At 40.0% G+C, this 21,987-nt stretch overlaps 1 long non-coding RNA gene across 2 annotated transcripts in view; it reads left to right on the top strand.

Annotated features, from left to right (window-relative positions):
• LOC125184106 (uncharacterized) overlaps positions 1-21,987 on the top strand; it is a 324,641-nt gene that overhangs the window by 207,956 nt on the left and 94,698 nt on the right. For both annotated transcript variants that reach the window (XR_010832907.1, XR_010832908.1), the window contains exon 6: positions 5,437-5,752. This is a non-coding gene — a long non-coding RNA (uncharacterized lncRNA). The remainder of the gene's footprint in view (positions 1-5,436; positions 5,753-21,987) is intronic.

The following is a 21,987-nucleotide window of genomic DNA, read 5'->3' as shown; positions in this document are numbered from 1 at the left end:
GATTCTGTATGTCATTTGGAGACCTGTGGTTTAGAAGCTGGGTTTTGTTAATCTTTTCTAGTTTCACTATTATAAAACAGTGGTTTTTTTCAGTCATACATTTAAAAATTATAGTAACCAAAATTGAGATGGAAGGATAAAGGATAAATATGTTTCCTGTAACACTATCATTGTAGTACTTAGAATTATGCACTGGATTTTTCCATAAAGGCTAGATATGAAATAAAATTCTCTGTTTTCTTATCTATATGATTAAAGGAAGCCCATTTATCAGGAAGGTTCTCATGAGGTTTAGCAGCTTTCCTACATGTTTACTGTTCTATGTCCATTAGAGTGATTTTTTTAAAAAATCTATATAAACTATCTCATTACTAACCTATGGAGGGGAAAATAGTGTGCGTTTGATTTTTTTTTTTTTTTTTTTTTAACTTCCATACCCATGGAGTTTCTAATACCTATTAAAACACCAAAATACCTATGGAGTTTCTAGCTTGTATTATCTGCAGATACAGCCAAGCATTTTTAGTCTCTGTGAGAAGTTGTGAAGCTGTGCCTTTTCCTCTAGATGATTTTGAACATGTGATAATAGTCTCCTTCCTCAGGATGCTTAGCATAGAAACCTACAGGGCCTGTCTGTGTATATCCAACTGCAGACTTCATTTTGAGATTGCTTTCTTAACTTATTGAACTATCTCAATAATTATGAGATTCTCTATTTGTAGTGGGCCTTGCATATTATACAGCTCTCTGTGAGCAAGAATGCAGTCCAAATTCATGCTGACGGACCATACTGCTAAACAAACCGCCTCTGCTTAACTTCAGTGTCAGAGGTGTGGCTCAGCTTCCATTTGTGCTTTCCTTTCTGAGAGATGGGTACTATACAAAGTACTGAGTTTGTCAGTAAAAATCCTAATACGTAGAAAGTAAATGAACACAAATCTAACAAAGCAATCTAGCAAGCTAACTTTCACATTGCAATGGTTGATAAAGCTGCTGTTCTTAAAAACTGAAGTTCCATATTCATGCATTTGTTTGTAAATACTCAATATTGTTATGCTTGATTTCTCAATCGGGAACACCCAGGATGATTTTTAAAGCACTCAGAAATACCAAGGATGACTTCATAATCACCAGGTGGGCTGGTGCAAGGTACCTGGAGCATCTACTTAACAACTGGCTGAGAAAGTGTTAACACTCTCCTATGCACTGAGACCTCAGCTGCACTCACTGATTGCTGAGGTTGTCAGCCCAGCAGCCCTGGTGACTTGGGAAATGTCTTCTATGTTGTAAGGAGAAACTCTTCAGCTAGAAAGGTTTGCTACTATGTAAATGTGAATCTTTAGAGCTGATCAGGAAAAGAATGAAAATAGCTTTTTCTGCTACTCTTTCAGAGTTTATTTCAGATGTAGCCTTAGCTGTCTGTAGCTTTTCTGAACTCTGTTGCTTTGCTGAAGGTAGCTGCTTTGTTAGTTTGGTAAGACTCCTAAAACTGCTGAAGGAGAGGAAACTTTCAGCTGTGAGTATAATTCAAATTCTGTTAGTGTCTTGACTCTCCTTTAACTCTGCTTTAACTTCCTCAGAATGAAATTTGAGGCAGTGGTAGAGAATGTGACCTCATATTCTCTGCCTTGTTCTCTTATCCACTTTGAAACTCTACTGGCCTGTGAGGAAAAACGGAAGGAGATGGATTTTAGCCCAAAGAAAAGACAGTTGATTCTTTAAATATTTTAAAAGTTTCTGCAAAGAGGAAGGGGAACAAACTGTTCTCCTGTCCAAGTTGTGATACAAAAAGTAACATGCTTAAATTGGAACAAAACCAGATTTAAGAGGAACTTCGCAGAAAGAATGCTCTAATGACAAAGATAGTTAAGGACTAGACTAGATCACATATAGAGGCAGGGGAAGTTTACTCACTGGAGGTTTTTAAAGAGTGGTTAAAGAGCCTTCTGCCAGAAATGCTGTAGTTGAATAAGTGTAGCACTGAGTGGTCCATTCAAGTCTTCCTTTGCCCTTTTGAGGATTTAGCAGTAATAACCAAATGAAGGGGAATGCTTACGCCAAGTATCTGCAGCAGGGTGACCCTAGTTTCAGATTGGGTGATTCATTTATCCAAGTATAGTTCCCGTGTCATGGCAGTAATGGAGGGCTCCAAGAGTACTTAGCATAAATAATGTGTGTGCGTTCTATCAGCCATGGGCAGTCATGTGTTCCAGCTAAAGAAAACTTGCACAATATTAGCCCAGGACTGGACTCCAGAGAAACAGAACATAAGGTATCAAAATGTACCCACCGGCACTTTTCACACAACATACCTTGGGAAAGTAGTTGGTGCAAGATATTAAGGAAAAGTGGCTTATGAATGATCAGGCTCTGTGTTTCATCAGGGCTAGCTTATCCAAAAGGGCAAGATGGAATAGCTATGTTTGGAAGCAGTGAGTTGTATTCCCCAAGGAATATGTGAAGGGGATGGTCAGGTGTTGAATGTACAGTTTTAATTAAAAGCTTTCTCACATGCCACACAGCTCTAGCCAAGCAGGCCGAGTATTCTCTGCCACCTTCCCATCAGACGCTTGCAGTGGATATTAGCTGATTGCTCGATCATTGGCTTAAAAATAACAAGGATTTTTTTAGAGTGTTTGTTGGAGAGATGTGTATGTTTTTGACTTATAATAAAGTATTACCACTTTGAAAAGGATTGGAATGATGCACATCTGTATTCAGCTGTGGACTGGGATGAAAACTCAGATCACGTGGCTTTTCTTTTAGTATTTCATTAACAAAATTATCTGACAGGGTAGAGGATTAATCTAGTTTGTTCTTCCTATGAGTAGCAAACAGATTGTAACTGGAGGTGAAGGGGTTAGTCTGTAGAATCTGCATAAGTCACACAATGTTAATTTAATAAGTTAATTTAGTTCATTTCAGTAGCAAATATTCTGCCTCCAGGAATTATCCTTTCTGTGAAAACAGTTCTGTTTTCTATTGTCTATTAACATGACGCTTTGAGGATATTTTTTGTGGGAATGTTCAGACTTAGAGCTGTGCCCACCTGCAACGATATAACTAGCAAAGCAAATTGCATTATCCTCTCAGTAAGCATTTTAGTTCTTTATTGTTTTAACCTGAGTTCCTGTAAATCAGCCAGAGCAATCAGTTTTAATGACTCCTCTAAGAGAAAAACAAACAGCAATGGAAAAGCTCTGGGGTTTTTTCAGCTTAATCCAGAGAAAAAGAGAAGAGAGACTGCGTTTTCCCTCATCAAAACTCCTGGTGCATAACAAATTCTCATTGCTTGCCCTACGCTGGAGGTTATGAACTTCCTGAGTGTATACCAAAGTGGAGAGGTTTTTTCAATGTTTGATGTGAATGACAGTCATGCAACAATCTGCTCAAAGAACTGCACCGTCAGTAGGGAACAAGATGCCCGTGGTCATCAGTATTCTGATTCTGGTCATCGCATAGTTAGTGATCCCCAAATAAGTTTGTATTAATAAAGTGCTGAGCTTGTGTGTAGTGAAATCCAGTACATGATTTCTCAGCTTATCTCAATTGAGCCATCCTTTCTGCCAACCACCCCTACAAAAACAAATTTCTGTGAGATGCTTTGGTTTCAAAAAGAGAGACAAATTGGAAAACCCCAAGGACTGGATGTAAAAGCAAGATGAGTAACTGACTTCTTTCTTACTGCCAGGCTTCTGTTTCTTCCAGTGCTGGGGAAATCCCTCAATAGTAGTGTTCATGGTCCTAAACAGAAACGGCAAAACCAATGATTTGTTTAGGTCTGCCAGCATTCATTCTTTTCTCAGCAGACAGAATGTCTCAGTTCTTGGATTATAAAGATTATATGTTACAACCATAGAATCGTAAAACAGTTGAAGCTGGAAGGGACCACAGAAGTCCCTATATATGTATTGTAGATCTTCTAAAAGTAATGGGTAAAAGTAATTGGATTCTAAATCTGGTCATTTATTTAGCTGTTAGATGACTAGAAGACATTTTTGGAGGCTCCAGGCCAGAAGCCCTGTTTCTAGGAATGGGAGAAAAAGTAAATTGACAGCTTAAAAATCGAAAACAATGTTAAGAAAGGAAGAAAACGGTAAGAAAGGGGAAAAGGCTTTAAAGACCTTCTTCCACCTGAGAAGTAATAAGGTCTGAGGAAAATGAACTATTCTTTTTTCCAATTCTTTCCAGTTTCTCTATTAACACAGAACATCCTTCCATGAACTGTACCTTCCCTCCATCCTGAGGCGGTTGTGTTATAATTACTGCCTCAAAGACAGGGTTCTTAATGAACCAAATTTCTCAAATGAAAAACACATTAACACTTAGATATAGCATAAGGTTAGCAGCCTTATTCAGTAACAGCAGTTGGTGTATGCTGTTGTTACTCAGAAGAAACAATCTTGCAGCCTGTTTAATTTCAGATTTTTCCATCTCTACCTCTTAATCCTTCTCCCTAACCACAATACTCCAAACACCACCAGAGAGACAGCAGTTCTGCAGCTGGTCCTAATGGATGTGTGTGTTAATTGGCTAGCTGATGTCTGCCAAGTAAACTCTGAGGACCAAAGCAAGCCTGCCTCGCCCTCATCTGGGGCACTGCTTTGAATCTCTTAGCTGTTCATTTATGGGTCTTCAGAAAATCCGTAAGAACAGCAATAGCAAGGCAGAGATGATAGACAAGTGACTGAATAAGCTTTGTTTCCAGAGGACATCTGAGTAAAACGTTTTTAAGAACAGCATTTCCTCCTAAAACTTCAGTGTCAGCGGTGGATCACGGCTGCTGTGCAAAATCCATATTCCCTACCAATATGGTGTTTGGGATTCTGAAACAATTCTACTGGTGGTGGACATTTCAGTGCTCAGACAGACTAGTTTTGAATAATAATGTATATATATGTCACATCTATATCTTTGCTTAATTGAGATGTAAAGAAGCTAAATCAAGGTCTGAGGGACCAGCAGTGGTCTGAGGAAGAAGAAAAGTAACTGCCGTGACACACTGTTGTCTTATATGCACTGTTCATCTGTGCAGTTTAATCTCTCCAGGAATACACAGGAGCACAACACTTTACACTGAGCACAGTGGCAAATACAGTAGAAGAATTTGAGGTCTGATAATTAGCTATTTGGTTAAGTTTCTTTCCTGTCACACCTCTCTATGTGAGTTGGCTATTAGCAAGGAATAAAGTACCAGTCCACAAAGAACTGTAGTATCTTCAGTTTCTGTACTTTCTGACTGACTGATGTATCATAATGAGCTTTAGTGATTTAAAGAATTAAAATTGTTTCAAACTAATTAAATTATATAGAAATTTAAAAGAACTTCTGAGTTGAGGAGAAATGTGGAAAAAGATAAGGAAAAATGTATTCAATAAACGTTTCTTCCGTATCATGATGCTTGATATGTATTTTATTTATTTTGATGTTCTTCAGAAAAGAAATGACTGTGTGAAGAGGGATTCCGTGGAGAGGAAGGGAGACACTTCTGCTCTTGGAGCTATTGTACGTGCCACTGGGAGAGAGGTTTCCAGAGCACAAGGGCAGACAGGAAGGGGAGCCAAGCGACAGGAGAGTTTGCAGCACAGTGGAGATCACTGAGAATGGGGGACAGACAACCTGCCAAAAGTGCAAGCTGACAAAGAGGCTTTTCCTGGTGCTTGGAAGACCATGCAGTCTGCCAAAACCCAGAAAGTGACTGAGTTGGATTTAAGCCAAGCCCTCCAAAAAAGATTTATCCACCAAGAACACGGTAAGATCTTCATTTACAGGTTCTCTTATTTTTATTGTTTGCTCTTCATTTTAGAAGTTAGCCTTTCTGTTTGTATTTTGAAAAGTAGCTTTTGCTTTTGAAAGCCTTTTGAGCATTTTTGGGCTGTTCAGAATGATGTAGTGATGATACTTTATAAGTTTGACTTTCATATGTTGACATTGTGCATCTTCTCAAATTGGTCTGTGCAAATAATTGGTAAGTTCTTCAAAAATTTTTTTTTTTATTACCATCCCTGAAAGCATGGTCTTCTGACAAGTAGGCTTGGCATCTACTGTCTGCAAATGCTAAAGCAGTACATACACTTATACTGAGGTCGCACAAGACATGCTGTTGAATTAAGGTATTAATTTTGTTTTCTCCGTTGGATGGGAGTCATTTTGCTCTCCTTATGCAGTGCTTGGAATTATCACCTTTTATTAATAATACTGTCATGTTTTTGTGACACGGTGACAGATTTGGGTCCTTTTCTTCTTTAAGCTATTTGCTGCTTTTTTCTTTTTTTTTTTTTTAAGTCACTTTAATGATGTAATTGCAGACAAACTTCAAGACCATCCAAGGTAGATTAAGACTAAAAACAGTTTCATGAATTGTCCAGTTTTCACTATTGTTATACTTTTAAATGGACACCTGGGAAACCTTAATGTTCTGTATGTGGATGTATTAATTTGTTAATGCCTTTGGAACAGCCAAAGCTGCCAAAAAGCCTCAAAAAGTTTACATGAAAGTGTAGTAGTTATCTCAGATGAGCAATACATTCTAGCCTACCCCAATAAAAGCTACTGGCAAAATACCATAATTATAGCAAAGACAATTGCTGACAGGGAACTGATGCTTAGTAATTTGCAACTTATATTGTTTCATCTTTAGAGGATAGGAACCTGCTCTATTCAACTGGCTTTTTTTAAGAATGCTTGATCAGCAAAGTGATATAGTAAAATGCAAGTAAAAACTATTGGAAGGGACTGAAAAGACAGCTTGCTTTTTGAGAAAAGCTTTTGTTTTTACTGTGCTGGGGCCCATTTAGATTCAATTTGCACTGTTTCCTTCAGATTTTATGGAGCTTTTGCTTTCATGACTCTGAACAGCATCTCTGTCAAAATCCACATCATAGAATTAGGCCTGTGGAGGCATTTTATGGCACCTTCCCCTGGATAGCTGTAAAAAGAGGAGTGTGTCCACAGTATAACTTCAGATCAGCTAGACAGCTTTCCGTTATTAAAGTAGTCATGCCACTATACATAAAGGGATCCAGCGTTTTCCTCAAAGCTCTCTGTCGAAAGTGAAGACTTCCCTGATTGTTCTATTGGATGTTCTCTATTTTAAAGGGCCTCAGGATAAAAGAAGATATACTTCCATATGTCTCTGTGAACTCTTATTCTATTATTTGACTTGTAAAGACATGAAAAATTTCCTAGCTCTAACCTGTTCAATTTATAATGTATTTTTATAGGCAAAATAATAATAATTGAGAAGACAGTAAAAGATCCTGCTCTTCTGCAGTGAGATAAATGTTAAGCAATTCTACTAGGTTCTGTAATGTAACCTGGCCTTTAAAATATATATATCATGTAAAATAAAACATGGGATAGATCATAATATAAGAAAATAATTTAGTGGAGGCACAAAGTTTGCCAGCATCAGAATGGCACAAGGAATTAATTATTCAGTCTGCTATGTCTTACTTGGACTGAATGTTGTTCTTAAACATACAATTGGAGTGATAATTTAGGCTTTGTTGTTACGCAGTTGCACAGCTTCAAACCAACAGGCAAGCAAACACCAAGTGCCTCCAAGCGGCGTGAGTACATCTACTGAACTTGCTTACTGTGTTCTCTTATGTAGTACCTGCTACTTCAAAGTGGAAGGGTTGATGCGTTTAAATGGAAAACCTTTCTAGTGAGAACTGTCTAACCAAGTCCTCAGGAGAACTAGGCAAGGCAAGAAGGCTACTCAGCAAGAGCTTGAAGTTGATTATGACAGATATTGGCATCCTGTCTGAAAACATGTTTGCAGTGAAACGTTTTAACCACAGTAGACTGAAATCTGTCACTGTTACCTGAGCTTGTGTAATAGTCTCTAGATACCCTTTAGAGTAAAATGGTTTAGTTGCAGAAGGCACAGTTTCCTGAAAGCCAAATGTTTTACTGTAAAAGATTGGTCGAGCTCAGCAGAAGTGGAAAATGCAATCCAACCTCTCTCAGATTGCTAGGTAGCAGATTACAATTAAGCCACAGTTCCACATGGGAAACTAATTTGATTGCCTTACATGATCTACAGCTCTTGGTTCTCTTGCCTTTCATTCAATCTACCTTGAATTGGATATTCAGTAGTCATGGATCTAAAGCAGGGATTAGTGGTGGTCACAAATAGGAGGCCCTGGAAGAAAAGAACTTTTCTCCTATAAATTAGTCTAGCTGTAAGGAAGGTGTTTACAGATTCATAATAGGAATTTGAGAACTTGGATGTGGGGGTTATTGAGAACTATCAGACACAGGGAATGCTTATAGCATCTGCAATGTGAACACCAGTAAGAAGCATATACATGTGTGTAAAGCTCTTTGAGAAAGGTGTGACTGAATTTATCATGGTGGTGGCAGCTAGACCATACAATGAATAATGCATCTAAATGTCACAATACCAGGAAGTCATCATCTCAAAAAGCATACAAGTTTGACTGCTTGCTGCCCAAGCAGGTGGGAATTTTGCTTGCATATAATTTTTGCTAAAGCTTGCCTGGGTTAATACATCATCAGTAGTATTTCAAGCAAGATCACCTGTTTAATAGACCGTATCTCTTCTCTAGACTGGAACTGGAGAAGAACAATGGTTTCCTATTAGCAAACTACTTATAGGGAGACATGTAAATATTTCACGTATCTGTGGGATTTTTTTAAGAAAAAATAATCAGAAAACCTCAAGACATGATTTTTTTTTTCACTTTCTGTAAATATGACAAAACATTATCTACTGCCATTTCTATTTTATTTTGCTATTTATAAAGTTAATATTTTTTCACATTTTTTCATGTCCCCATAAATCACATGCAGTAGCTGTTAATTGTGAAGTAACTCAGAATATTAATGAGCACTGCAGAAAGAGAGTGGTAAATTCAGGAGTCCTATTGCTGGTTCAAAACACCGGATGCTTAAATACATGTGGGGCTTACATTTGTTCATGAATTGACAGCTTGTGAGGAAAATATGAGAACAAAGAGGACGGTCCTTAAGAATTTGCTGTGCTATGGAGGACATAAGCATACATTATGTGTACCAGACCACTCGACAGTCTCAGGTGATTATTGTTTGCATTGATGTTCTTTAATATTTTTATTGAACATTGTGAACATGCAGCTTACCAAAGAAGTTCAAAGGCCTATTTTACCTCAGCAAAGAATAAGTTTCTTATCCTGTGCCCTACATAAAAACCTGTCTTTTGTTCTGTGGCTTTCTTTGGTGGAAGAAGCCCTGTGCTTACTACAACGGGCAGTCCTTTTAGTCAGTGGTTCAATTTACCATGATGGTCAGGGCCTAATGACTGAGGAGCAAGCCAGCATAGCAGAGTGAGATGTTTCTTTCAAGCATGAAGGAATGTAAATGAGTGGAAACTTCCTTACTGTGAAGGTGGGTGTATTCTGTAGTTTCAGAGAAAGGCATGGCTCTAAACTGCAAAATAATTCATTGTTATGATCCTATTTTCCTTCAGTAAGAGGTAAAACTCCCTTTAATTCTTATAGCAAATAGAGAGATGACTCTGTAGAGCCCAGTGCTTGTTCCAGTTATGTGATTCATTCTGTCCTTTATTGCATAAAATAAAAACAGTTGCATATTATACTGCAGTGTTAGTTCTGGGGATCCAACCAGTTTCTGGCGTCAGGGAAGCTGTGGTGATCTGCTGAAATTGAAAGGTGGTTTCTGTGTGCGTCTACCTAGCACGTCATGATTTAACCATAGAACCTAGAGAGCTCAGCATTGGTATTGGTCAAAGTTATTTCTTCATATGGTTTATGGTTTGTGTTGTAGTTCCAGAAGCATTGCCCATTGGCACCATTTGTCCTGTTAACCTGATTATCATGAGTATCATGGGGGGATTATGGTTTACTGAAACAAAATAGAATCACATTGTTATGGAAGCTTTGGGAGCAACGTTCCCTGGGAAGGTTTGGTTGAAATTTATATATGTAGTAGAAATAATATCTCTTGGTTATGACTGCACTTCAGTTAACTCGCTTAATTTTGCTTGAATGTCTATAGCATACTGACATATTTTTCTCCGTGAATTATATTTACTCTAGTGAGTGGTTTCAATAGAAAGGTGCACAGCATGATGTGTTATCCACCCAATAAGTATTTTTAAGTAGACCTTTATTTGTCATTTAAAGAAGTAAAAAAATGCCTATTAGTTAGATAAGGTCTGGAACATTTTCATGTCGTCAGGATTGTTACATCAAGACTGTTACGGATCAGTCTGTGTGTCACCCAAGCTGATTTGTCTTCCTTCAAATCCTTCCATCCTTTATCCTTATAAAGATAAAAGGGCTGTGTTTTGAAGGGAGAGCATGCTTAATTAGAATGCTCTTTGACAAAAAAAAAAAAATAACTAAAGTATTAGTTCAGAGAGGATTTTCTTAAATGTTGTTTGGAGAAATTTGTTTGGTCTGTAGTACAGAAAAGGTACAGTGACTTCTGGAGATTTTCAGTGAAGTTTTTGACTATTAGCATTCTACACATTTACTTGTTTTTCTGTCCACTAATTGCTCAACTGAACCTCCAGATTTACAGTGGAGAAATACTTGTTGCTTTGGTTGACCTTTATAGAAATGTCCAAGATACATGCAAAATAAGTTTTGGGGTGTGGACAAAAATTAGTTCATTAGCTGCTGGTCACTCTTGTCCTTTACTGTTCATTATGTTATTGTTTTCAAAATCAGTGTCATGCAAAGTTAGAAATGTTAAGTATTTTAAATGAATTCTTCACAATCTGACACCTTAAAGGATTGGATGTTGTCACAGGCAAATACTTAATCAGAGCTTAATCAACAAACTGGAAGAATCAAAATTAGCTGATGATCAAAACAAAATATAAATGTATTCTCTAATTGATTAGAGTAGCTTGGGAGGTTCTGCAAGTCAAAAGATTTTGCCCAGCTGGAATGAAAATCAACCTTTCTTCCTATTTTCTAGACAGAAATATTTAATAGCAGTTCAACAGTCTCTGCACCTGAAGAAAAGTAGGAAGATGATAATAGGAAGAATATGGCTTGTAAAAATGCCTGATAATATGATGAGTGCTACTGTAAATGTGCCAGTTTAATCAGGACTGTGGGTGGGGGCCATGGGGGAAGTCTTCCAATGAAATATAGGTTTTTTCCAGTGTAGTTTTTTGTCTTGCACAGAAAAAAAATCACAGTTAATGTGTGTGTGTGTGTATATATATATATATACATATATGTGGCATATATATATATAAAGGAGAAACAATAGCAGGAGAAAAGGAAGAGAAAAAAAAAAACAACTTTGCATGAAGAAGCATATTTCTCCAACCTAAATCTAGCTTTTGTGATGTCCCAGGGATGGGAGTTGTCATAGTAATATCACTTAATCTCATGAAGAAGAATGGCCCCTGTGTATCACAAGTGTGTGACACAAGGAGGGAGGCCAGCCATCCTGCTGGGCAGAGCGTCTCTGCCACATGGGCAGTTCTCAGATGCAACTTTTCCAAACCATTGTATTTTGATTCTGGGCCAAAATATTTCAGCTTGCTGGACAGACAGAGATAGCACAAAAAAATTAGACTGAAAAAAAGTGTTTTGTCAGAAGATTTATTTTAGGAGTAGCAGGACTACAAATAATGTACAAAACAGATATAAAACAGATCAGAGTTGCAGGATATCAGCCTGGTGAGGCAGAAGGAAGCTAGCATGTTGGATCAACATGCCTGAATTCTGTTTCCATATTTCTATTCCAATAATGTGGATCCACATAGTAGGTGAAGTGTTGACACATTAAGTTTGCAGTGAGTGAGTTGGGGTCAGCCTTAATATATACATGAACCAATCCTTGAATTATTTTTATAATACTTTAGGCAATTTTTATTTCCCACTTACCACTGCCACCATAGAGAGCGTGAGAAGTCCTCCCAAATGTTGGAGCCACAAAAGCATTACAGCTCAGGGAGCTGAGACTGTTTCTAAGCATAAGAATCAAGTAATGCTGGCCTGTGCTATTTGCAAAGACCTATGTGTACCCTCACTGAAGCACAGAAAAGATCTAGCAAAGACTTCGTAGATAAAACTCACAGGGCAAGGACTCATGGAATGCTTTGTCATCAGTCAATGGAGAATTAAAGAAAAATATTTTTTTTCTGGGAAAAGTAAATAAAGACATATTTATAAATAACTTATTTCTATACTTCAGGGGATGGAGGGTATTATTGCAGGCCATCCCTCATCTAATTATATTTGACATAAAATAATTATTTTTCTTTTAAGAACACATCCAGTAAAATGAAATGAAAATGAAAAAGCTGTCAAGCGTGCAATTGTAATGGTGCAGTCTGAAAAGCTGGAAAGTGAAAAAGATGGCATATTGAGAAAGACATCTAATTTCTGAGTCCTGAAGTTTAATTTTGGTTGCACATGACACTCTTAACAATAATAGAAGAAGGGAGGAAGAAAAATAAAAATGACAATTTGTCGAACAAAAGTTTGTGCATCTCAGAAATAAGAGGAAGCAAAGGCTTAAAAACATACAACTAGGGAAACTGGCCTTTCTCCTCCAGAAGTAGGGCAGCTTCTTGCTCAAATTCTCAGTCTAATTCTCTGTTATATTATTCCTAAATATATCATCCATATCGTGATGGTGTATGATGAGCAATGCACCTGTAATCCGGCAGTCTAGTAAAAGGAGGCTACGATTTTTCAGAACTGTTCTGTCATTTTTCCAGATGTAGGCAGTTGAATGCTGTACAGCATCAGCCGCTGGGCATACTGCACAACATGGCATATTGCAAAATAAATTGGCCAGCCTGCTCCTTAAAAAAATGCCAGGACCATTGCTAGACAAAAAAAAAAAAAAATTGTGGAATAACGTGGAGGTACAGGTATGAGATGGAAAGAAACAATAACTATTAAATGAAAGAAAAAAAAGTCATCTGCTGTGCAACCTATATCTTTCCCATCAGAATGCTCAGCAACTTTGGGATATTGTTCTTCTCATTGGTTCCAGCTGTCTCCAATTAATTATGTTAGTTTATTATTGTAAAGATCCATAACTATTCACTGGGGGCATAATTATTTTGGGCAGAAAGATACGCTATTAAGTACATTTTATATTTTTTCTTTTCTCTTTGCATCTTGCCCTCTTTGATCTAAACATTTTTTTGTTTTGTTTTCAAATGCCTAAATCTAGATATTCTGGCAACATGGACATTTTATAAATTATCTGCCTCTGCCTAGCAACTGTATCAACGTTTCAGGGGCAGTAAATGATTTACAACAACTCAAAATGTAACATAGAGAAACCTCACAAGCCATGCTGGCTCTTATGCTATCCTTGAGAGAACTCATTTGCAGTGAAAGCCGTGCCACTAAGGATCTTTCTAAAACTCAGATCACCCTTGCTGTTGACAGCTTAATGTCCTAGCTTGGAAGAAATGCAACACTTGACACCCTGTCAGCCCTTTACTGAAGTTTCGGCTTTGAGGTCTACAGCTAAAACATTTGCAGATCAGTCATGAAGGTAGGTTTTTTTAAGAAAATAAATCGGTGTACAGAGTTACATAGCAGCCTTAACTCAGCCAATTATATTCAGTTTTATTAATTTTGCAGTGCCATAGCAACCATCATGGGATTATGGCTTTCCTAGAATATGGAGGGGGAATAGACCTATTCTAACAGTTTTCCTGTATCTTCCTAATTTGCAGAAGAGCAATGCATGAGAAGGTAGAAAGGTATAATCAGAAAGGTTCAGGCAATGATAGGAGTGTAAGCTGTAATACATTTCGAGGTTGACTGGTGGGTATTTCTCTTCCTTTTTCATTTTGCCACTGCTAGTTGCATCCTTTCTGTCATATGCTGATCTTTTTCTAAGGCTGTCTGTATTCTCATCCCAGCCGCCAGAAGGAATCTAAATAAAGCATCTAAGCAGGGTGAGAGTGCTGTTGAATTAAGATTATTTGAAATTAAGAAGATCTTGCACAAATAGTTCTAATCAACATGTCTTGCTTGAGCAGAGGTTTGAATACCGAACTATAGGAGTAGGAGACATTTATATTTTAATGACATGAAGCAGGGCATGGGGCAGGACCCCTGACTTTCTCTGGTACAGTCTTTGTCTTCAGGATAGGAGTGGCTTACGGATGCCATATCTGAAGTTGTTCATGTCTAGTGGTTACAGTGCTTATACCTTAGAGAACAAGGCAGGGACTGGAATACACTTGTGATGAAAGCTGGACAAATGCAGAAATAAACAACAAAAAAAAACTAAAGCCCCAAATAAATACCCCTAGTCTGACTTCAAACTGGAAATTCTTAAGGCAGAGCTGTTGGATGCCAGCAGCCAAAGGATAATCGACAGTAAGGCAATATTCTTCAGTATGATGCTCTCGAGAGCTTTGGAAAGGCAAGTCATTGAATTCTGATTAGGCAGCAGAACCCAGGAATTGTGATGAGTAAATTGGATAAGGCAGAGTACGACAGAATCTTACACTGATATATCCCATACACTTTTGGCTATGGCTGTTTTCATCACCATTGTTTTTTTAGTTACACTAAACTTAAGCACAGATATTTAAAAAATGTGATTAAAAATTCTGTGTTAGGCAGAAAAAGGGGAAAAAAAAAAAAAACCTTAAAATGGAGCTGTACCAGCCCTATCATTGTCGTTTAGGTTTCATGCAGCATTCATAGGGAGTCTCTTGAAAAAGAATCAGAGTTCAGTGAAAATGCATTCTAAAAAAGCCTGTGACAAATCCTGATGGTACCCTGTGGCTTTATACCAGCTAAAAATACACATTATTATAAGGAAAGTAATCATGGTTGTATTCTTAAGGCATCTTCCCAAAAGGTGCCATATGTCTATGTCCTCGCTAAGAAGACAGCTGCCGTCCCTAGCCTGCCAATAGGTAAACAGTTTGCCTAGTTTTCTTGTAGCTCTGTGCTTCAGAAATGCTCTGAGAGTGAAAGGCAAAGGTGTCAAGAGATTCCAGTTGGTGGTGCTTGAAAAAAAGTCCCTGTGCTTATGTGTTTCTAAGTCTTCTGATTGAAGTCCGTTGCAGGCTTAAAGAGGGCAAAGGCTGGTATCTCTGTGACAGCTCTTCTCATGGTGTGAGTTAAAGGAGATCCAGTGGTGTTACCAGAGCTAGAACTGCCAAACTGGAAGCTGACACATGAAGCCGCAGAAAGGTTTAGAGAGTAAACTGTCCAGCTGTTTAAACCTGCAAACAACATATAATTTTAAGTTTATGGTTACAATTCAATATGGTCCAAGCACTACATCTTTTGCAGTAGAAATCTTGAGCAGTGATTTCCCCTGTCACAGAGCCCATGTCCTAGCAAATTCCCCATCTTGGAACTCTTCAAGTGAGAAGGAATAAGCTAAAACATAGCAGAGTGCAGAAGAGGTCTCCCTCTCTGTGAGCAGTAATCTCTTAATGCTCTGAAATGCTTGTCTCAAATCCTCTAACCTGCAAAAATGAGGTTGCTGTTACTGTATTTCTTAGCTTGTTGTCCTGGATGTCACTGTTAGCTACTATTAAGTCTTTCAAGGGAAAGAAAAAAAAATATCAGATTTTGAAACCATTCCATCTGTATTTGGCCGTAGCCAAATCTACTTCTTTACAGCTATCCTGGAGCTTGACAATAGGGTAAAATAAAAAAAAAAAAAAAAAAAAGTCTGTTTCCAAAAGGCTTTAGAGTGTGAGCAAGCTCAAGGTTCCTGGTGCCTCTTCTGATCTCTCAAAGCTTCTGAAAGTACTAATCCTAGTAGTTACTGCATACAAATTCTCCTTAGCTTTGGTGAAACTCATCCCTGTGCAAGAGGCATTTGCATCACTTCTGGATGCCAGATTTCCAGTCCCACAGGGAACAATGGCACCAGGAGGAATAGTCTGGAGAGAGGGGGCAGAATATTCTGCCTGAGACACGATGGGTTTTGTGTAGTGGCAAATATCTGTTATGTGCTCTGTAAAGGGATGAATTTTGTGCAAAGGAGCAGTTCTTGCACGCTAGCAAACTGGGTCTGCGACTGGTGAAGGTATCAGAGGAGGGGAGGCTGACAAGTAGAGAGGAGAGACATACTGATGTTAACCATCACAGTTTCCTTCAGAGCACTTAAGGTTGGCAGTAGAGCCCAGAATGGAATTCCCAGTTTGGAATTTCAGCATTTTAATCTGATGTTTTTTCAAGGTTTTAGTGATATGATGGCAATGGAAATGTTAAAATTTTATAAAGACTCAAAGTAGAATAAAATAGGAGAAAAAGCATAAAACACAGATCATGAGCTTCTTGTGAGAATGGCAAAACTCATTGTGCTTTAAACAAAAATAATCATAAAACATGTATGAAAAGTGTAAGCGAATGCTATTATTTTTCTCCCTTCCTACAGCATGTCTTTAAGACCAGCTGGACATCTTCAATGCAGTGAAAGCTCACAGTTGCGTAAGAATGGCATGGTGTGCTGTGAGGCACTAGAAGAAGCACTAGAGAGCAATGTGTTTGACCGCTACCCTTTAAGCATTTGAAACTTTGATTCAAACCTTGACATGAACTTCAGATGAAAATAAGTAAACACTGCATCTTTCATCCTAAAGTTTTCACTGATGCTCATCATGGAGGCGTCCATTGTAACAGTTAATGTAATTGTGTATTTCCTCCTCTGATAAGGACCACAGAAACAAAATAGGGGGGGGTTGATGGTTAAGAAAGAAATGTACTTCTCAAAGTTAGTGCACAAAAAGGCTCACAAAAGCAGAGATTTGTTCAGGTTGGGAATGGTGCATTTTCAGATCAGTGAGTAAAAGCTTGGGCAGAAGCTGATCGGAAAAAACGAGCCCATAGATTCCACGAAATGAGCTGCTGGAGTCGTTGTCACAGTTCCAGGTCCAGTTTGGCACCCACCGTGGCTGCACCTGCTGGTGCCATTTTGTTGACAGGTACAAATCACCAGCCATCAAGGAGAAAACCATGAAACAGACAACAACTGGCTCTGATGGTATGAAGTAATTAGCTAGCCCAGAGCTCTAGGCAGCAGTATCTAAAAGGAAGCAGGTGGACCACCAGGGAAGCCTCTACGTTTGCTGTTTTGTTTGTTTGCTTTTCTCTCTGAGTACAGCAGTAGCCAAACAACGCAAAGACATTTTGCAAAGTGCTTGCAAGAGAGAGCCTCCCAAGGGTCTGACAAACCCATTGCGCTCTCTTCTTATTTAACACACATCTTTCAAAGATCTACTCTCCTTCACGGAGTTTTTCCACTTGTATTCTGAAATCTAATATAGTTTTTCATATTACATGAATATACTGATTGTAAACTGAGAAAGATGGAGTTCATGTGTGATGCTGAGCAATGTGAGCGTTAGTTTGGTGATTTGTTTGTAGTTAGGTGGCTTTTTTAGTGGGTGCTTGTATAGGCTAATTAGAAGAGTCTGGCTCACGGCCAGGCTATTTCTTCCTTAAAGATGTGGTAGCTCCACAGCATGTTTGGAGCAGATTTGGCTTTCAGGTTCAGCCTGGGAATGAATAAATACCACAGGTGGCAGAATATGAGCACAGAAAGTTACCTGCCTTGTTGATAAAGACAGACTATAAATCCTAAATGAATGATATTGGCACTTCTGAAAAGTCAGTTCTGTTCCTCGCTGATTATCAGAGACATTTCACCAAAACGTCCAGCAAAGCTGCAATCAGAGTAATTGCATAACAATTGCAATCACAGGCTTGTTTGGCCTTTCTGGAAGCAGAACAGCTATTTGTTATACAGCTGTGGAGAGGTTTGCAAATGCTCTGGCAGTATCAAGTTTGTTAGCGAACCATGTGGTTTGCTGAAAAACTGTCTGGGGGTCAGGAGTTAACATATGGACAGAAATGCGCAAGCTCTACTTTAGCGGAGCCTGGTGAGACACAGAGCAATATCCAAACAAATCCCAGCGTCTTGGAGGCGGAGAGGGAGCCAGAAAGCTTTCTAAACTGAAGTCTCTGGAACGGTTTTCCCTCCCACTGCTTTCACTCCCCATAGGTACATCATGTTTATTGCCTCCCTTCCATGCACTTCACTACAACTACTTGATAGCAAAGTTTAGTTTTTATTGCCATAGGTGTTTCCACCATCTCATGCATGCTTAGAGAACGGTGTACAATAATGGCCAGACTTGAGAATACTCAGGTAAAAGTGATAGTTCCTCAAAGGCAAGACTTTCACCAACTGCACATGAAGTAAAATATCCAGAGCAGAAGCCTAACGTCTTCTGTAGCTATTCCTCTATTACCAGTCATTTATAGCAGACATACTCTGCCTTTTTTCAGACCCTTGACTGTGATTTAGCACTTTTCCTCACTATTTCTTGGACTTGGTGATGGTTTTCCTTCTGTTCCACGTAGTCCCAGACGCTGACCACATGAACTCTAATCTTGAGACTAGAGCAGGGGATTGGTGTGCTGGGACATGTACACGTATCAGGCCCAGCCCTTAGGTCAGTTTGTGCAGCTGGATGGGGCTCATCAGTTGCAGGGAGCACTACGAGCTATCAGGCTGGCGGTGTGGCTAAGCAGACAGTTGGCGAGGAAGGACGTGCGGTTGTGTCGGCGTGCAGGTAACGAAGATCCCCCCGTTCACCCCGTCCTGGGACAGGGGAAGAGCAGAACTCCTGCAGGTGAGCTCCAGGCTGGCAGCGCCCCACCCCAGGCAGCGCCGCCCCTTCTGTGCCTTCAATGCGCTCTGTGCGGGCACGGTGGCTGTGAGCCCCATCTACCCACTTCCCTCCATCCTGTTGTACCTCTGCTTCTCGTGCTTGTTCTCATTTGCATTCTCTGTTGTTTTGTGGCCATGTTATTTTTTCCCCACTGGCCTTGCTCCTCTTTGGAGATGTTCAGTGTAAATCTACAGAACTGAATCAAACATGGGTTTGGCACTTAACTGAGGCTTGGACAACGCAGGTGCCTGGGTTGCAAGGCCCACTCTGAGTCTGCAGGGCTGTGCGTGGTTTCAGTGAGAGATGCTGCTAGCAGATGGACAGAAGGAGCCACCTGCTGCTTCTAACTACAGCCCCAGGTGCACAGCGTGGAGGTCCAGCTGTGAAAAGGTTGGGGTCAGTGCTCTCTTCCCTCTCCTTGGTGACTCAAGGAGGTGCATACGTGGCTATGACCATGGGGAATGGCTGCATGGTTCAGTGGGCTTCCAGCCCTCCCCTCTGCACCTCTTGCTGGCTTCAGAGGGGCAGAGCTGCAGAGTATCCACTTCTCTTTGTACACCGAGGCAGCAGGGGGACATGGCTGTGTAAAGGAGCCACAGTGACCAAAGTCAGCATCTCTGTCACTGGATAAGAGGAGGGACAGGACAGCTGACCCATGGATACCTTTGAATTAGAGGGAGTCTCAGGATATTGCAAAATGTGGGGACTGTGAAGGACTGAGAAAATCTGTGCTTCCCGAAAAGTGCATCATTCAGCTGCATTAGCTTTTCTGTGAGACTCCTAGTGTCCTCAGCCTTGCCCAGAATGCTACATGATTGCCTACAGGTGGAAGTGAAAATGTTTTCCAGGTTTCCCCCACAGAACATAGTGGGGGCAGGAGAGATGCAGAGGATTCTGAGGGAAAGTTGATGTGGGAGTCAGGCGGACAGCCTCAAAGAGTCAAAGGCTCGTCAGCTGCTGAAGATGGGTAGCTCTTGCTTCAGAGCCAACAGGCAGCAGGGTTAAACATCACCCTCCTGATTCCTACAAAAGGGATGGGTGAAAATACAGTGGCAGGTGAGAAAGCTGAGCCTGTGTTGTCTGAGAGCGAGAGGCTCAGAGCTGGAGTCAGAGAGGAGGCAGGAACCGAGCCAGCAGGAACAAGAACGAATTGTCGAGGCAATCGGAGCTGAAAGCTAATCTTTAGCGAGTCTGCAATGTGGACGAACGTCAGTGACTTTGGCAGGGGCTGGGGCCCTACTCCCTGAAGGAAAAATAAATCAAATGTGTGTAGGCTGGCCTTGTGTTATCGTCAGGGAAGATATCACAGGGGTGTCTTCTTCATGTTATTTGTTGCTCCAGGTCGAGGGTCTGACACTTTTCAGGGATAACTGTTAATTGACATGGGGTTCTCAGGTCCCTTCCTGCTCCAAAAGGACTAGGAAGGTAATCTGTTGTACAGGGGAAAAAATACATGGTTCCCCAGCCTGCTCTGGGTAGACATCAACATTTTGGGAGGGACAAAATGTCCTCTCTTCCAGTTGCCAGGGAACTTCAAGACACAACTTCTACAGCTCACGATATTTTTCAAATTATCACAAATTAAGGTATTTTTCAATGACTGATGCTTGGCCTTTGATCAACTAATCTTATGACGGAAGCAGAATGAAATTAAGTCTTCGAATAGACAAAATTAGCTATATTTCATCTTTTGCTGCTCTATGGCAGCAATGATTGCAATGAGTTTGGGAGTCCAAACCTTCATTTTTAACCCTAAAGAACAAAAAGCCTTTATACCACATAGAGGAAGTCAGAAGCAGAGATGTGTGGAATTAAAAGGAAAAAAAAAAAGCCTCAGGGGATAAATGGCACAGTGAATTATGATTCATGCAGCAACACAGGTTGGAACTCGTCTTATGCGAGAAGTGATCAGGAAGTAACAAGCAATTAAGGATGAACCCAGAGCATGCCTGCAATTTTGATGGCAAGAGCCAATCCTCAATAGGTATGTTTATTTGTTATAGTGAGCACGCCGAGTTCATTTTGGATGCTGCCGCCTGAAGAGCATCGTTTTCTTCCTCTCTGGCTCTAGCATAAGCACATAAGAAAATGGTCTTGAATGAGGCTTAATATTTCAGGCAGTGTTTATCCAGTTTGGAGTGATGTTATCAGAGCATTTTGGCACGCGCTGGCGCCCTAACAGATTGTACAGCCCCACAGAACTCCAAGGAAAAGGAGCTGTTCCTTCAGATTTCTCTCCATTAGTTGACGTGAGCCAGCCAGCTCTTCCCCTTGCATCTCATCCCAAGATCTGGCTGCTTTTTGTCTGCCTCCTGCGTACAGGGAAGGTGATGGTGTGCTGCTGGGTGCGAGGGTTGCTCTGGATTCAGACCCAGCTGCTCTTTCATTTTGGGGAATTCATTATCAGTTCATGGCTGTATGGTGGAAATGTAGAAGAGAAGGCAGGTCTAACTTCTGTTCCCTTACAAGCTTTGCCTAGTCACCTCCCTTCACATGACTTCTGTAAGATACTTGCTGAGACCAAGGGGAAGTGGTGGTCCATAATATGAAAACTTTAAAGTTCCTGTGATCAGTCCTGTACAGCCCTGCTGCCCTTACCTACGCTGGTCACGCAGTGTGAAGTTCCCACAGTGCACCAGCTGGTTTGCTGCAGGAGGCACGAGTGTCCCAAAACCACATTCTTGCTCTAATCAGGCTTTCCTGAGGTCATGTCTTGGCTCGTTGTCTCTGATGTTGTCCTTTGGCAGGTTGACTGGCGTTAATGATCTAGGAGAGAAGGTTTTCCACATCCTTTTTCATTAACACAAGTTCCTGCTCTTTGTAAAATAGCATTTCATTGTTTTTAGAAATTCTGCAGTTTAATGAGGCAAAAATTCTTCAGAGTGACAGTTTTGCTAGTGGTGCTGGTTTTTTTTATAATGCTTTATATCCTTGGGGTTTCTTAGGTTGGGATAGACTAGAAGTAAAAAAGCAAAAAGCAGATAAAGTTTAACAACTGCCGGGCATTCGGCTGACAGAGTAGAAGGCAGTGTGGAGCTATTGTTACTTCTTTTAAATATTGGACACTTACATATTGAAACAGCCAAAGTCAGAACTTCAACACAAAAACTGGCTTTGGGTTTTTGTTGGTTGTGTTGAGTTGTTTTTTTTTTGTTTGTTTGTTTGTTTGTTTTGTGATTCATTCCTCCCTCCCCAAACACTCTGGACACTTAGGCTATTTAATGCTGACAGGGAGCTGAAAACTGAAAATTAAGAAAGGACGTACCTTTCTTGGGCTTGTGCAAAGCCCAGGAACAGTTAAAGAGCTGCTAATG

Source organism: Anser cygnoides, chromosome 7, assembly GCF_040182565.1.
Source record: "Anser cygnoides isolate HZ-2024a breed goose chromosome 7, Taihu_goose_T2T_genome, whole genome shotgun sequence".
In the NCBI taxonomy this organism is placed as follows: domain Eukaryota; kingdom Metazoa; phylum Chordata; class Aves; order Anseriformes; family Anatidae; genus Anser; species Anser cygnoides.
This window is presented reverse-complemented; position numbering and strand designations above follow the sequence as displayed.